Below are 17594 nucleotides of genomic sequence, written 5' to 3' on the forward strand. Positions count from 1 at the left end.
AAATAGAAATGAAAGCACTCAAAATTCCAAAGGTAAGCAACACATAATATAATGTATATTCAGGGCATTATGAGGCAAGTGGCATAAATGGTTGAAAATACAGGGATATAAGTATTAGCAATACAAGCTCTCCGACGGCTGTGTTCACCGGATACACATGTAATAGTTTGCAACTGTGAACAGGGCAGTATATTCGCTACTGATTCATCATTAGATTGTTACTTTACTGTGGTTGTACGTGTTTTAGCCGTAATGTAACAACGTGAACCTCGGATACTTCCGTTATCAGCACAAACGTATCACAAGGCATATAGACACAAACCTGTAGATATCAACCTTGCAACGAGATTTACAAATATTTGATATGTAACTGGGCATAAACAGCCACATGTAAGCTGTAAGTCCAATAAAATTTATTGTTGTTGATATTTGATATGTAGGCTAAGACAAAATCCGATATTGACACTTCACTTTGAACACGTATTTTTACCATTCTCATATCGTTAGCTCACTTCCCCCTTCCCCTGAGATGACTTCTGATCTTCTGACTTGTAGGCTTTGATGTTCGGTCTATTGGACGCGTTTCTCACTTCGGTTTACACCTAATCATGTGGTTGGTAGTTTGTCAATTTTCACAAATATTGTGTGTTCCTTGCAACCCTGCCGTGCGCTGTTTCGGTGCAGGAAATGACATCACAGATACGATCAAATGTTGTGTTGGGTTGCCAGCATCCAGGCGGCAAAACGGTCTTTTTTGAACGGCTGTAGCGCCGAAATGATGCACCAAGGAGAAAAATGTTACTGAGAAAAGTTGTTTCCTTAGATGTCCTCTATACGAATCTGTGGTCCGTGGCCGCCATTAAAATGACACCCTGTATAATTTTTCTGTATGGATGACGCTTCATAATGCAGAAAACGCGGTGAAAATATCTCTTTGGGGTTTTCATGTTTTCATGCCATCAAAATTTGGGTTGCGTGACTTTTGAAACATTCTGTATCACTGCCGTGAAAGGATTTTCTCATAATGCAGGCGAAACCCGAGCGAAAGGCGATCTTTCCAGGTGGTTGCCAGCTTGGGCTGCAAGTTGCTTCACCATTTCGTCCCCGACTCGAGAAGTGTCAAACGGTCAATCTCCAAATCTTGAGGCAGGATGGAACGTACCCGTCGATTCGACTGTTTGAGCGCTCACCGCCACTAGATCGAAAGGATTTTTGTCTTTTTGAAATTGAAACGTGAACGAATGGTCATCTTTCCAGGTGCTTGCCCTTAACAATAATGGTCGGAGCCATAGTTTCTTTCACCTCTTTGCTTCAGGTTCTTTCAGCATTGCGTTTGAAGGAATGAAAATCGTTTCCAAGTTTCAGTTTGGATCATATTAATTTCTGCTAACAGAAAAATACATTCACACATGCACAAAAAAATAAACTTATGAAAAAATTCTCAAATATTTCAAGAAGCAGGTTTCTCCCACTATTTTCCAAGATGGCGGATTTTCTCCAAACACATGGACGGCGGATTTTAAATATATTATTCTCTATCCAGGCATTCCCAAACTGTCATTCAAGGGGTCCTCAATAACAATGCAAGTTGCAAGTACTTAAAAAGTGATAATATGCAATTATAATTTATTTTGGTAAACCAAGAAATGATTCATACGATTCGGACAGACTGAATTACACCAGACAGTGTAAGTGATGTAATAGTGAAACACCTGCATCCACACTCAGACAATATTTTCCCCCTCAGGTTGAGAAAAGCATGTGCATCAGAAATCCATTCTTGGAAACTAGAGAAAGTATCTTGTGACTCTTCTTTGAACACCCTCTACCACAACTCCACGTCTCTGATCGACTTCTGGATCCATGGACGTCCCCTATAGGGGCTATCCACCGGAAGGAAGTGCCTTCGCGCGGACGCCATACTTGTAGCACAACAACTTCCGGTTCGTAAGCTCACAACATGCCGCTAAAGGGAGCTGAGATTGTGGCATGTATCAAAGGAACGAATGGGTGTGTACGAGGAGGATGTAAACTACGATCAGGGCTAAATAATCTTTCACAGATATCTCTTCATCCCTTTCCTCGAGATCTAGGGCGCCAAAATTATTGCATTCAAGCTGTCAAGCGTGAAAATTGGAAGACCATTAGCAGGAGTAGACTCCGCAGTAATGACAACGGAACGAAAAAAAAACACATTCCGATCCAGACTTCGGAAAAAATGATAGTTTAAAAGTAGTTTATTCCCTGCATTTTTTTGTACTAAATGTCCGAAATTTATTGAAATTAGCAGTTTTTATTCCAGAAATGCAAAATAAATCATCACCCGAGGGTGAAATTGTGTGTATAATTATTATTTTTTTTTTGTATCGGGTAATGTTGAATATTTTCCGCTCCTATAATCTCCCAATTTAGTCGGGAAATAACATTATTTTTCCCGTTTTGAACGTCAGGACTTTAAAAATACCCCGTCCTGTTTCCTTCCTAACCAAAAATTTTGTGTCCCGCACCACTTGCACTTCATTAAAAGTAGAAGAGAAATATTCAAATCTCGATTTTCTCTCTGTTTTAGTGATATGAGCAAAAATATTACTTTTCCTTTCAAAAGATGCTCGGTCATGGTCAGATAGGTTACACGTTAAGTTCTTGAAGTACACACGAACTGTATTAAATTTTTGTGTGTGTAACCAGAGGAAATATTTTTTTGTGTAGCCATAAAATTAAGTGCGGGTACTATTATTAATTTTCGTCTTTTGCAATGGAAATCTTTTCAACATTGATAGATAAGAGTGCCTCCCCGATGGCGCAGTGGTAGCCTCGTCGCCTTGTAATCAAGGGGTTCCGGGTTCGATTCCCGGTTGAGGCTTATTGTGGTTCGGATCCCAATTTAAACTGTAGGTCCAGTCCCGATTAGCCTTACTGTGCACAAAGTGGACTTAAAACACCAACTCAATCAATCAAATCAACATTGATGGAGAAGAGGTCCTAGGTTTGAACACCATGGAGAGGCAATGGTCGTCATTGTGTTTGTCCCATCATTAATTTTTCCAGCTTATTATTCATCTTCATCGCCATGTTTAACACAAATAGCAGAAAATTGACTTAAAATAACAATGAGTGTTTTGTATTTCTGCGTTCAAACGAGAACGAAACCAGCAAGTGTGCATTATCGCATCCCTCTGACTCGTCCTGACTGAAGAAAAAAGAAAAGAAGCTCCTTTTTCCGTTTTTTATATGTCCGTACATCTCGCACTTTTTCACTTAAAACATAAATGTATGCATTTAAGCGCTCTCGCTCTGTAGGAAAAAATACTTTCAATTTAATACGTAGGCTACAAATATCGCCAATGAAACGACGATCAGCAAATGGATCTCATCTTGGAATAATGCCGTATTACTTCCTAGTTGCTCATCCAATTGATATGCAAAGACCTCTACTTTGCCCTGATATATCTTATTCTCCTCGTCGTCAAGTGCTTTTATATGATCCATTTCATCCGATATACAAAACGAGAAGAAATGCCACAAGTACGCGCTTGAATTACCCGGCCGCCGTGAACCGGAAGTTGTTGTGCTACAGTTCGACAATCGATTGTGCCGTTCGATATGTTTTTGTTTACTCGTGGATAGCCCCTATATCCTGCCACTTCTAGAAAGGCAATACTGTGTTTAATGGCTTTCACGACAACATGCCTGTGTGAGTGTACCAGAGGCGTCTTGTGAACGCAAGCGGTGCATGCTGCGCATGCGTCAATTGTGGTGAAAAGGACAGCTTGCTCTGCGACGGCATTTATGAGCGGTTCTACATTCTAATTTCTTCATATAGAAGTACTTAGCTTATATTACATTTCTTGGATCTGAAGTGACGCATGCGTCAATTGTGGGAAAAGAATGATTACTTCCTTTCACTTCAGATCCAAGAAATGTAATATAAGCTTAGTTCAGCGCTCTCGTGTAAAATAAAAACTTCTCCTATATGAAGAAGGGCCTCCCCGATGGCGCAGTGGTAGCATCGTTGCCTTGTAATCAAGGTGTCCCGGGTTGGATACCCGGTGGAGGCACATGGCACAGTGGTTCGTATCTCATTTTAAACCGTAGGTCCAGTCCCGATTAGCCTTACTGTGCATAAAGTGGACTTAAAACACAACCTCAAATCAAATCAAAAATCAAATCCTATATGAAGAAATTAGAATGTAGAAATGCTCATGAATGTCGTCGCAGAGCAAGCTGTCCTTTTTCCCACAATTGACGCATGCGTTCACGAGACGTCTCTGGAGTGTACCTTTTCTGCTCTCACACAAATCCAAACGAAGCACAGACACATTATTCAATTGATCAGTGATCGGTTAGTTCGTATGAACTTTCCAGCCTAATTATTGCCTATTTTTGTGGGTGCAGGAAAAGGTTTATTATCCAGACACAGAGCTAATGTAGAGGCTGATCATCGGCTTGGAGTGACTACGCTTGAACCAGACCTACAACGCTTGGTTTCTGGAAAACAGCACCATCCGCCCCATTCATCCAACAACTGTACCAAGTGAATTTTCTCAAGTAAGTTTCCAGATCCAGACTCTTGTAATTATTAGCCAAGTGTTACATTTGTTTAGAAAGTATGTTTATGTAAATGAAGTTTAATTAAACTTTAAAAAGTTTAAAAGGAAGGAAATATTAGGCCTATATTATACGAATAAAATCAAATATGGTAACATTACAAAATTCTCTCTTTTGCTTACTGAATTAACTATTATGTTCCGTGGCTAGAGAGTCCTTGGACATGCATGCGATATGCTGAGGGGGCCTCAGACACAAAACGTTTGGGAAACCCTGCTTTATACTCTATCATTCCGGACAATGGAATACAAAAACCATTTGTGTTGCAATTATCTCCATTATTTACCACTATTTCCACTCCGTTGCTTGTAGTATTAATGATGTTGGCGTATTTTGCACAGCAGACAATAAATTGATGTCGTCATAGTCATTGCTGATTGATTGATTTAGAGTTTTAAGTCCACTTTACGCACAGTAAGGCTAATCGGGACTGGACCTACAGTTTAAAGTGTGCCTCCTCCGGGCTCCGAGCGTCTACGGGGTCGACTCTGCCCAAGTGAGTACCTGGGGCAAACCTGGGGTAAAGGCGGTTGGTGAACCACATCACCTCCATAATATGGTCGAGGTCGAGAATGTGTGCCTCCGGGCAGCCTCATTCGTCTGCAAAATGCAATCCAGGGTGTACTACGTGGAAGGTCACCCCTTGCACCCACCGGAAAAAGATTGTCATGGGACGCGAGATATACGAATATTACTAAAGTAAGGGGGGACTGCCCCTTAAAATCCGGACCCCAGGTAAGTATGTTCTACATACGTATGGTATGGTCTTTCACTCTCTTTTCCAACTTCTCTATCTTTTTCTCTTGTCTCTTTCTCTTCTTCTGATATTCTTTTATTTCTTTCTCTATATTTCTTACTGATGTTCTTTCCTTTTCTCTCGATATTTCCTTCAGATATTCTTCCTTCTTCTCTCTACATTTTCTTCTGCTGTTCTTTCTTTTCTCTCTACATTTTCTTCTAATGTTCTCTCTTTTTCTCTATATATTTCCCTCTCATGTTCTTTCTTTTCTCTCTACATTTTCTTCTCATGTTCTTTCATTTTCTCGATGTCGCAATGGTAGCGTTGCCTTGTAGTCTAGGGGTCCCGGGTTCGATACCCGGTGGATGCACATAATGGTTCGGATCGCACTATAAACTGTAGGCCCAGTCCCGATTAGCCTTACTGTGCACAAAGTGGACTTAAAACACCAAATCAAGTCAAACCAATCTTTCTTTTCTCTCTACATTTCCTTCAAATGTCCTCTCCTTCCCTCTATGTATTTCTTTCTCATGTTCTTTCTTTTCCTCTATATATTTATCTCTTTCCCTTTCTCATTTCCTCTTTCTTCTCCTTCCTTTCTGCGTGGGTACATCATTTCCTTTCCTGAAAAGCTCAATTAGCGCTATGAAATACGAGGAAACTGTTGTAAATTTCGCATTAATTCTATAATGTCCACCACTTCCTGCGTATAAAGTTCAGCTGTCGGGAAATTTCCAATTAATTATTCGTTCTCTCGCATCCGAAGGTCTCGTCATTAACTGCCACCCAATGAAGCAGTTCCGGGGAACCGCAATTATCTTCATTATGCTCGCAATCGTCATGTTTATGTCTGCTACGGGTCGAAACGTACCAAATTCCACCTGTGCTGGCCGTGAGGTAAGTATTAATGCCTGTTGATTTTCCATAGGAGAGAAAAATAGTAGTTATAATTATTTATTGTTAAGGATTCAACAATCAATCTCTTTACACTCGACACTCGAATCCAGGAACTTCGGTGAGGGTTTTTGTCTGTGCTTTCCGAGTTTTGGCTGTTTTTGTTAGTTTCTTGATAAATAGAATGTAAAGAGATTACGGGCAGTGCATCCGTGTTCAGTTCATTAATATTTAGGTGCTTATGCAAAGCGATGAGATGTGTACGCGACAAATATGATTAGCGGAAAGTGAAAATCATTATTATTACAAGTGTATTAAAGTAAATCTTCGATTTTTTTTTTTTTTTTTTTTTTTTTTTTTGCGAATGAATCTCGAGCATGAATATGTTCATACCAGAATTCATTAAAAGAGCGTGTTCGGTGCTCGTTGATTATCAAATTTTTATCGAAATTTCTAGTCTATACTTTTCTTATTCTAATTTTTAATAAAAGCACAAAGCAGTGTTTCTCCTACAACATTCTTCAAGTTGCTACTCCATCTGTCTACTCTGCGCAATGTCTTATGGGAACAAAAGACAATCGACAAGTACGGTAACAAAACAACTAACAAGTATCGTGTGAGACGAGGACTAGCAAATGGGTAGCCAGTCCAGCGCCAAGTAGGGCATTCCTACTGGAAATTCAGTTCCGTGTGATTCAGCCTTAACACTTGCAACGCTCAATCAGTGTGGTTAGGGTGCTTGCTTTAAGTTAAAAAAATAAACACAGATTTCAAATTCAGAAACATTTTATGTGTAAAAAAGTACTAAATAAGCGCATATTTATAACAATCATATCATTTTCAGTGAAAATATTGGAACATTTCGTGGCGCCCCTGTAAGAAGACTGTGGATCACTCTTTAGGAATCACTGATCTAGAAAACAGCAAAAACAAGCCACAGGGAGATTCACGCGAATGCTCTGAATGGAAATCTAAGCAGATATAATTTTTCAGAATTTATTTTTTCTAGAGGAAGGGAAATTTCGAAAACGGTTCGGCTGGCATCGGCAACACGGGCGTCGGGAGGGGGGGTCAAACGGGTCGGTGGACCCCCCTGGAAATTGACATTGTTCATTTAAAGATACAGGAAAGCCGTTAGTTACTCTTATTGTTAAGAACAGAAATAAAGTTCATTTAGTTAGTGTTCAAAGGGAATAATCAAAGTAAAACTGCATTGGATCGAAACCATTGAGTGAAAAATTACATGAACAAGGTTATATTCTACCATTTCATCCAAAGAACAAATGGTTCCACAGTTTTCAACATTCTAATAATAACAGTTATGTACAGGAGAAAGGTCACACAACACACTTTATACAACACCCGTAACATTTAAAGCCATTTCTTGAACGAGACGTGCAAAGGTTAATTACAAAATGCATTCAGATACTAACTGCATAAAACGCAAAATAAATAATGAAAAATAGTTGTGCTGGTATTCACTCGTTTGGTGGATCGAGTATCTCCATTTATATAATAATAATAATTATTATTATTATCATTATTACTATAATTATTTCGAAATGTACTTTGTTAGTTTATAATATTTATTATTGTATAATATCATTTATAACAGTGGTAATAATAATTATTATTTATCTACTATTAAACTTTTATCATTTGCTCGCCCCCCCCCCCCGCACCCTGCAAAACATTCTGGCGACGCTCATGATCGGCAAATGTCCGGCTTGAGGGGAATCCTTCTGCTTGCTAACAGAGTTAATTTGCTCTTATATTTTACGTCGTTTCTTCTGCAAGTTTTGGCTAATCGGGACAATGGTAAAAGAAGAAATAGGTGAAGGGAGAACCACAAACACATATGGGGGACGCAACACGAAACTCGTCACGATTAGCCAAAAGTGGCAGAAATGTGACGATAACGGAAGTAAACCAATCAAAAGAAGCAAGACTAGAACCCATTGAGCATGGACGTCCACAGGATTTTTTCCCAGGGGGGCAAAGGAGGCATATTTTCCCCCATAATAGTGATATGCCCTAAAAAAAAACACTGCTTCAATCTGAAATTATCTTCCTTTCGTTGTGGCCCAGATATCTGTGGGCACAAAACTATTGCGAATATCTAGAGCAGGGGTTCTCAAACTTTCTCGTTTCACGACTCCCTTAGTGTTTCAAAATGTCAGTCTGAAATTATCATGTTCCTTCAACACCCTCATAAAGATTAACATAAATTACTCCGACTGAAATGAAATTGTGTTTGAAATACCTATATACTTTCTAGGTGGACCTTCATTTTCCATGGGGGGAAATCCCCCCTTCCTTTCCGGTCGTCCATTATACTGGCTGTGGTTGATCGATCGATTTGGTTCATTAAATATGCTTAAAACCAAACACCACATTAGCATACTGCATTAAGCAAAATAAACAGAATGTTGACTTTTTATATTTTGCACGATTATACAAAAATCTCTCCCGACTTATGAGGATCATCTTCAAGCAGTTCGCAATGTCTCCGCTTGAAGGCGCTGAAATCGCTCAGTCTTGCGCGCCATCTGGGAAACAAGGTGGAACTAGCTACTATTCGCTCGTTGCTGAATATCTTGCATAACTTATTTTACTTCGCTTTTCTGCCACTTTTGGCTAAGCGCGAAGATCAGGATGAAATTGATGCAAGGACACTCACAATGAAAACCAGCGCCCAGAGCGGAATTCGAAGGCTGGCTGTAGGTTCAGGCGCAAGAGCATCGTTGCCCTGCAACATTGTAAAAAGTAAAGTAAAGTGTTCCCCTGTGCTTAGCACCACGCCATGAAGGCGTATAGGGGGTGTGGGGGTAACGCCCCACACTTTCTTGATCCGGTCGTAAGTGGGGGTGATGTGATCAGCACCACGCCCCTGACCGCCTTTACCCCCCAGGTTTCCCCAGGTACCCATGTTATTCGACGCTGGGTGGGCGCCGGGGCCGCTTCCATCGTTAGAAAAGTTCCCGGATTTGAACCGGCCGGGGATCGAACCCGGGACCTTCAGCAACCTTTCAGTGACCTTTCGGTAACCTGCAACATTGCAGTTACCGAAATATACTACAAGGAAGTGAAGTTGGTTTTGTGTTCTTGGCCGCTTACAAGGTGATTCAAAAGTCTCTTGACATTTTCCTTATATCGCTAATAAATGGCGTTCAGGATGGGATAAAAGACACTGTTGTTTTCCAGCAAGATGGTGCACAACCCCCATTTTCGCCAGAATCGTTCTGAACTATCTCACTGGCACCTAGGTGACCGGCCGTGGCTCACCAGGACTTTGAGCGGTTCGCTCTCAGATCTGACTCCTCCAGACTTTTTTGTCTGGTGTTTCATTAAGTCTGGGGTTTACCAAGTAAAGATCAACACCATAGAGCAACTGACACAGCGAATGGCTGCAGCAACAGGGAAGATCACGCCAGCTATGTTTGAGCATGTGTTCCGGTCTACGCAAGAGAGAGGTGGGTGCTGTGCCTGGACTTACAGGGCCACCACTTTGAAATGTACTGACCTTGTCTTCTATTCTACAGTACTTTTCAGCAGTACCGTTAATCTTGTCAATAATATGCTTCTTTATTAAAATGTCAGACTTTTGAATCACCCTGTATAAACAGAGTGAATTAACATAAATTAGAAAACCATGATTATCTGAATGTAACTACGCAAAACATCTACATTATCTCTTGTTTCAGTGCATGGATGACACAGACTGCTGCGAACGTTGGCCAGCCTGCGTTACAAGCCTGGAAGGGATGAATGTGTGCTCGATATGAAAGCTATTTCTGTCTCCTCTCTAGAAACCAAGAGAAGTTGAATGGAACTGTCACATTATCAGATGTTTGAAACACTATTTTGTTATTATATCGACGTGTACAAATAAAAACTGAATGAAATAATACTTCATGTTCAAGAAATAGTACTTTCCACCATATTTGAAATTATTTTGGTGTAACTAATTTTGTTATTTTCAATATGACAATAAGTATTAACTTTCAAATTAAGATAATCTGTATTAGAACTTATTGATGTGAATATTGTGTGGTTATGATTATGTATAATAATTACACCGTCAGTCTGAAAGTTGAAATTGTTAATCCGCGGCTTAGATTGCACACATAGTCAGGATAATGTCAAGCTATCGAGGAGACTCGTAGTGTCGAAAAGAGACGTCAAAAACATAAACTCATTTGTCTGAGAAACCTCTATACAGTGTGAAAGTTCGTAGGCATGGGCGCAGTTTGGTAGGGGCTTGAGAGGCTAGGCTCACAGAAACTGACATTAGTCCCCCCAGAAGCATGAAAATTCATTATGAAACTTCATGTGTTACTCTTGTGAAGAGGTGGGTATTTTCGTTCAACCTCCCTCACCCTCACGACTTGCCTTTTACCCTCACACCCTATTACTCTCAAGGGTCAGCCTCACCCTCACAAGTCTTCTGAGGGCGAGGGAGAAGGTGAGGTCTGCCCTCATGAGGGTCGTCCTCTGCTCTTGCGGTGTGGAAGCCACGCTTAAGGAAATAAGTTCAGATTATGCATCGATGCACAATACAACAGAAATTACATAGGTGCAAGCATGGGTACCCCCTCCCTGAGATTTCTGGAAAGAGTTAATGTAATTTGAATGGTGAAATTGTAGAAATATTTTACAACAAAAATGACTGACTTACAGGCCATAAATTACAGCAACTATTATTATTGTTATTTGAAGTAGCTTTAAGCTTACAGTATATTTTACACAGATTATCTAAGTATAAAAACTGATTTTTGTCCTACATGAATTAATGTTAAGTATACAATTATGCAAATTATATACAGTAAAACCTCGTTATTCCAGACCCCAATAAGTCGGGCTTCGCTTAATCCGGACAGGCAAAAGGCAAACAAAAAGTGTGATAAAGACACATCATCATAATATGGATATCGCGTTTTGTACGTACTGTTGCTTTACATTTTACTCTACTTTTTAGTATATTTAGGCCTATGCCCTTTAAATACACCATAATAAACGTGTTTTGTTGCTATAAACTGAGTTTTAATGCACTTTCTACTGTTCTTTTAGGTTATTTCAGTTCATCTGGACTTTCGTTAAACCGGTCAACTTATCCCCCATTAGTCCGCATTAATGAGGTTTTACTGTATAGATATTCAGAATATAAATTATAATGTTTTTAAAAAAATTAGTAGTAATAGTAATGTAATAATAATAATAACAACAACAACAACAAAATAAAAACAATAATAGTAGCAGTTATAATTACCATTAATAATACCAATTTCTGTGAGATAAAATCCTGCTGGCGCCCATTGCTACAAGGAGCGATTTGTAGCAGGATTGTGGGTTTTCTTGAATCAATCATCATACTCTTTGCTTATTAAAGACACATCCCGAACAGGGATAATTATTTCCCACCCACTGAGTATAAATTAATATATCATGCTATCACCAACCACTTGTAATAAACCCATTTACTTTCAATGAGTTCGTTACAACGGACGAGGATGGTGCCACGTGATGTATGGAAGCTGCTTTGCTTCTTGACTCGTTAGCAACGACAGTGAGTGGGTGCAGTTTAATGCACTCTTATCGTAATTTATAGCTGCAAAATAAGTTATTTCGCTCATGTTTACATTGAAGAGAAGATGATATTAACAGTACGATATTTAAAAGGCAAAATGGAGAAACTTACACAGTCTGCCATCTAGCGTGACCACAGAGAAGCAAATCGGCAACACAGTTGGGTGCACTGCCAATAGATGTCGCTAGTTTCACCCGTGACGTATTAACACCACAGATTTTAACATAGAGTCGCAGCTCTCTCTTAGTAGTTTGTCTATGGTTGCAACCCAGAAGTGTACGTGACTGTACACTACACTTGGATCGACAGATGTGTGGGAGAGACGTTTTGAATTAAAGCCGTGATTTCATGCGATGCTTGCTTATCATGGTATTTATTATCTGCTGAAAATCTGTAATATGTTACATCCTGTGCTTCAATTGTTTTATTATAGTCATCACAACTCGTTACTGTACAATTGACAGTGGCTTGAACTGATATAATAATCGATAGAAATATTAGGTTTGATTGAGTGGATGAAATTAAGGAAGAAATAACAGATAATATTAAGATTATTGACAACTATTTGCGAAGCGTACACCAAAAGTTTCACAACGATGACATTTTATACTAGGTAACCCAACCTTCACAAGGAATTGGTGAGTTATCTATGGAAGTAGGCGTGATTTCAGGGTTGCCAGGTACGCAATGGATGTATGTGAAATGAAGTACAGGGTGTCTGAAAAGTCACGCAACCGAGATTTTGAAGGTAACCAACTTCTGTACAAAAAGCGATAGACACGTGAACCTTGCATTGACTTTAGTTGCGTGGAAATTTTTTGAAACATTAATCAAGAAAATGGTTCTCTAGATGAACGTTCAGTATGAGGAAAAAGCTACTAAGGTGTTAAAAATGTACACAGTAAAGAGAAATATGGATAAAGGACAGCTATGAAATTTTCGATGAGCTCTGTGGGTAGTTATTAAACTGATGAAAGAACGATAAACTCTTGCGTATCTTATATCTTATGCATTACAGGCAATTTATGGGGTGAATTACGACATATTCAGTAAAAAGTTGTTTTTTTTTCGAAATTATGAGGTGTACTGCAACATTGGTCGTGTCAGAATACAGTACTAGGAATGCCCGACATCTGACTAACAAGGGAGGTTATCTAATTGTCCCCCCCCCCCCCCCGATTTGCATGAAACTTGGCAAGTGTATAGAGGGGCCCAAAGGAAGAAATACGTGTTTTTTTGTTTCAGCTAAAAAAAGGTTATCGAGGGCAAAACCCCCCTCAAAAGTCAAGATGAGAAGAAATTGAAGTGGGGATCTGACCCCGAAACCACATAAATATGGCATAGGAAGATGAGACACAGCACAGAACTGTAGGATTGTCGGTACCAAACGTAGTGCAATTGTAGAGAGATGCTGAATTCATAGACACCTTTGTTCCCGGATAGGCATAGGCATAACAATAGACTCTGACCAGAGCAGAGGGTAACGAAGCGTCAGAAGAGCCGCACACGGGAACCATAACCCTACCAAGCATGACCCTGATATCATATAGGTGATATCCATAGCCAAGGACACAAGAGGATACTTCCATAGATGAATAGACAGCATGTATAAGACATTTATTAGCACAGAACTTCAACCGCCATCGTTCTTCACGATAGCATTTGCGTTTGGTACCGACAATCATCCTACAGTTCTATGCTGTGTATGTTCCAATTATATGTGCGTGTTCTTCCTATGCCAGATTTACGTGGTTTCGGGGTCAGATCCCCACTTCAATTTCTCCTCATCTTGACATTTGAGGGTGGGGGGTTGCCCCCTAAAACAATTTTTTTTTAGCTGAAACATAAAAACACATATTTCTTCCTTTGGGTCCCTCTATACACCTGCCAAGTTTCATGGAAATCGGAGGAGGACAAAGGGGTCAGATCCCCACTTCAATTTCTCCTCATCTTGACATTTGAGGGGGGTTTTGCCCCCTAAAACAGTTTTTTAGCCGAAACATAAAAACACGTATTTCTTCCTTTTGGTCCCTCTATACACCTGCAAGGTTTCATGGAAATCGGAGGGGGACACTTAGATAACCTCCCTTGTAAGTCATCAATGCCCAGATGAAAGAAAGGATTTGAAATTTATAGTACAGAAAGATGGGTAGTTTGGGTAGATAGATGTTATCCTATAAACTCTCCTCGTTAATGTCATAGATGTTAATTTAACCATAATGAATGGGAAATACTTGCTAAGTCCAATATATATATATATAGCCCCAATCCCACTGACATAAATGTTCTCAATGAAGGAAGCCCCGGAGGCAAAAAATGCCGGATTTACGACCCTCATGCAGGGTCGCCGACTTGTCAAAATTATTGGGGGGGGGGGGCTCTGATCACTGAAATAAATTAATGAATGACTCACTCTCTCCCTTTTTTAAGTTCTGGCCTCAGTGTTCTCAATCTCATAAAAGCTAGGGGTGTACGGGATCACAAAAAGTCGGGACTGGAAAAATTCCCGTCCCGATCCCGACTTCGGAAAATGGTTTCCCGTTTTTTTGGGATCCTGAGCAGTCGGGAAATACCGAATGCTCATTTTAAAATGTCGTTATTTCTCGACGTTTTCTGCATTGTCAATTTCTGCAACTTATCGTAAATTATTATTTTTTAATCCAGAAATCACATAAAGTGAAAATGACGTGTAGAATTCGAGATTTTCAGAGCTTCGGGAAATTTCGAACATTTCCCGTCCCGAAAATTTCCCGACTTAGTCGGGAAATTGAAAATTTTTCCCTTGCCGCACACCCCTAAGAAAAACCCATGAATTCCTCAAAAAAATCAATTTTTTATTCTCAGTTCGAATGCAGAATATTAATTGTCCACGGATGGATATGTCACAAGTTTCGTCAACCATAATAGCAAAATATTTCCGACTTTTAATATCTGCTACCACGGAGCGCAAAACAGATCTCCTAATATATCAACGATCTCGTTCTGAATGTCATACGAGTGCTATTTGTAGCCCGAACGTCCCATACACTACCCTAGTTTATGCACATCGTCTTTTGAAACTCTTTTTAGTAAATAATTTACCAATACTCATAATTACATACTTAGTATATAGTAATGAGTCATGTGTTTTACTGTCTCTGGTCATAGCCTCCCCAAAGTTGATGTTTTATCGATCTCAGCCCCCCAAAGTTGATGGTCTAGAAAATTTTAAATGTGTATTTAAAGTTAAGTTCATGTTGCACAATTCAAAATAAACTTTACAAGTGAAGCAATATAATACATTAGATCCCCTTAGGCAAAATTATTTGGGGGACTCTGCCCCCACATCGTTAATATTGGGGGAGGCGCGAGCCCCCCAAGCCCCATGGAGTCGGCGCCTATGCCCTCATGAAATTGTGCCAAAATACCGAGAAAATTTTAAAATCTCTCAATTAGCCCTTTCTTAAGGGTGAATCAATAATGTGCGTCTACGCGTAAACAACGATAGTCTACATTCTACACGTAGACTATTTTATACACGTAGATGACGTAATCTATGTAAACAACATGGCGAAAGGTAATAACTTAGCAAAGGGCGGAGTGGAATTAAAAGAAAATTATACTGCGTATCAGTTGCTCATGTGTGAGGACTTTCATACTCTTTCTTCCAAATTCGAACAATTTCTCACCTAGGAAAAACCCTAAGATAGGAAATATTCCAGTGTTTTATGGGAAAAATACTAATTTTGCCTCACGACTGCCATCTGTTGTTTCTTTTGCATACTATTTATATTCTTCCATAGTTGATAATAGAAGAGAATAGAAATTTTGTTGTAAATAGGATTCTTTTCAGTTCGTTAGGAACCAATATTGTTGAAAATGTCAGTTTCTTTTCATGAAACCCTTGAAAATTAATTTTAATGCACTTTAGATTGTCTACGTAGTCTATGTAAACTAGAACCCAATGTAATCTACGCGTAGATTACGTGTAGACAACGCATGTAGACGTAAACGTATAGTCTACGGCACATCACTGGGGTGAATATGCCCTTTTTTATGTTCTTTAACAACCCGTTTCCTCTTTTGCCAGCATTGTTTGATTCATTCTTCATTGTCAAGCTACATTATTTCTCACAGATCAAGAACATACAGATGAATCAACTCCTGGTTAGAGAAGGTGTCTCAAACAAGGGTGACATCTACATAAGGAGATTCAGTCCAGATACAATTAGATATTGGTAAACTCAATGCCAAAATATCTACATCGTGCTTGTTTTAACTAAGAGAATAATACCAAACAATTCTTTAGAGTTTACAGTGTTGTTGTTGTTGTTGACCATGGAAACTGACGTTGCTAGGGAACTTAAAGAAAGTTTATTTTCACCCCGAAAACTACTGTAAGTTAATTATGCTATACTTTTTGAATTTCAAAATATCAGTTTCATAAATTAATGCAGAGTATTAATTTGAGAGGAATGACGGAAAACAATTATTTTTCTATTAAGTTTACAAATGTGTTTATGACAAAGATGTAAATATTGCTTTTCCAATTCAGTGTCGTTATTGGATTTATTTATATAAAACATCCACCTAATTACCTTGAAACGTATATTAATTACTCAGTTTATTATTTAGGAATTAGGAATGCAACAACTTCAATTATAAATACAATGTGCGGCAATGAATGAATGAAAAATTTTAAATACTCCACACTTAAGACAAAATAATACATAAGAATTAACATATATAATTAAGACAAAATGAACTACTTTTTTCATTGAAGAAGAAATACCAAAAGAAAATACAATCCTTACATTTTAATTTTGATTTATTTGAAAATAAGATTTCGTTCCACACACTCTGTTGTACTATATGTCCAGAACTAAATGCTCGGTGGCCAAATCTGGAACTAACGATGGTATGAGAAATTATTTGCAACATGTAACAATGCCCCTTAACATTTACAATACGTGAGTTTTGTCACAGTAATGTAGACGTGAGAGAATAAGTTGCCACAGAAGACAAGTTCTGAGTTGCAGACTTTAAGTCTATTCCAGCTTGTAAAAATAAACTAGTGTATGTTAACAAAGTTTGCAAGATTGCGGACGATCCTTAAGACAAAATTTCAAGTTAGTTTGATGGTACATACTGTATCACCTAAGCACGTTTTCCTTCTGATTTTTCGATTTGCTGTTTTTCTGGTTTATTCACGTGAAAGTTGTCATTTTCCGATTGGTAAAATTATGTTATAATATTCCTGTGGTGTCGGACGATGAAAATAAACCTGAATTACGTTAAATAAGTTGTTATGAGGTGTGGTAAACATCTGTATCATTTCGAACGGGATTCGAACCCGAACCTTGATGCTAATTTATATCTAGAATGCCAGCTGTGTATAGTGATTAATACCTGTCTGATAAAATGCGTATGAGGTGTTGTTCTTCTTGTAACAGCACAACATAGGGAGGGTATAGCTAATTAGATAGAGAGCCTGCTTCATTGTTTGTGTCCTCAAAGTTTAATTACAAAGTTTTCATGTGTTTATTGTTTGTCACTAAACGATAGAAGACAAATAAATCAAATAGTGGTAAAAGTATAGTAGCTGGATGTAACGACCCTGCGTGGTTGCCATATTATTTAAAATATTTTGTTAAAGACAACATACTAAATGTCCTGCGAGGCATACGCATTCAGTTTAATTTTTATCTAATCTTATGCACATTCCTGTAATTGTTGTTGTTTAGCACACAGGTGTTAGGATTGCATTACCATGTGCATTTAGTAACT

This window comes from Lepisma saccharinum, chromosome 27, assembly GCF_977018435.1.
Source record: "Lepisma saccharinum chromosome 27, izLepSacc3.1, whole genome shotgun sequence".
In the NCBI taxonomy this organism is placed as follows: Eukaryota; Metazoa; Arthropoda; class Insecta; order Zygentoma; family Lepismatidae; genus Lepisma; species Lepisma saccharinum.